General features: G+C 39.4%; 1 non-coding gene across 1 annotated transcript; it reads left to right on the plus strand.

The window, feature by feature from the left end:
- The first annotated feature begins 694 nt into the window (after nucleotides 1-694).
- Nucleotides 695-801, plus strand: LOC122092517. The gene has a single exon (XR_006144178.1). It is a non-coding gene; the product is annotated as a small nucleolar RNA R71 (small nucleolar RNA).
- Nucleotides 802-1006: the final 205 nt, after the last annotated feature.

Consider the following 1006-nt stretch of genomic DNA (forward strand, 5'->3'; position numbering starts at 1 on the left):
ATGCCTAGGGTTAGGCTCTGATTGACTGGGTAAAGTTCCTTTCTCCCTCTCACGCATAATTGAGATAACTTGGGTGAGTTTTCTCGTAAGATTTTGATGGCTTGTTATGAGGAGGGCTACATTTGACCTAGAAAAAGTATTTTGGGAAAAATATTATTGTGCAAAGGGAGGCCTTTGGGGTCCAGGTTGACCTTGATTATGAAAATTGGAAGGCCTTGCTTGGTTTCCTTGATTCCAAGAGAAATTTGGGTGATTTCTCCATCCTGGATTGTAAGTATTACTATATGGATTATTCTGGTATAAGGCATTAACACTATCATTCAAAGTGCCCCTAGAGGTGTTGGGGCATTCTTCTATGACATGTCCAGGGGACTGGCACCAAGGACAAATCTTAACCAAATTGACTGATGATGGCTCTCTAGGAACAATAGCCTCAATCCTTTTGATTAGGCTATCCAAATGGGCTTCCTTGGCAACTATCCCATCCACAAAATATCCTTTTCCTCCTATGGTTCTTTCACTCTCTTGGGTTGATTTCCACTCTTGGGTTTTGTCAGTTATGTCAAGTAAGAATTCCCATGCCTTTCCTTCATCTGTAAAGGATGTGAATCCCTCAGGGCACATAGACTCTATCATTTGTTTAGTTGGGTAATCAATACCCTCATAAATTATTTGACATAAATGCCATATGTCTAGGCCATGGTAAGGGCATTCTTGGAGTAGATCCTTAAATCTCTCCATAAGTTTGGAAAAGGACTCACTATGGTTTTGCCTAAATTGAAGGATATCACTTCTAAGCTTATTGGTCTTGTGAGTTGGGAAAAACTTCTTAAGGAATACAACTATGAACTGTTCCCATGAGGTTATGGAATTTGTGGCTAACCCATACAACCACTTCTTAGCTTGGTCTTTTATTGCAAAAGTGATAAACCAAAGCTTAACAACATCATCAGAAAGCTGTTGGATCTTAATTAGAACACATACCTCCTTAAATTCCCATAGAAAT

This window comes from Macadamia integrifolia, chromosome 10 (assembly GCF_013358625.1).
Source record: "Macadamia integrifolia cultivar HAES 741 chromosome 10, SCU_Mint_v3, whole genome shotgun sequence".
NCBI lineage: Eukaryota > Viridiplantae > Streptophyta > Magnoliopsida > Proteales > Proteaceae > Macadamia > Macadamia integrifolia.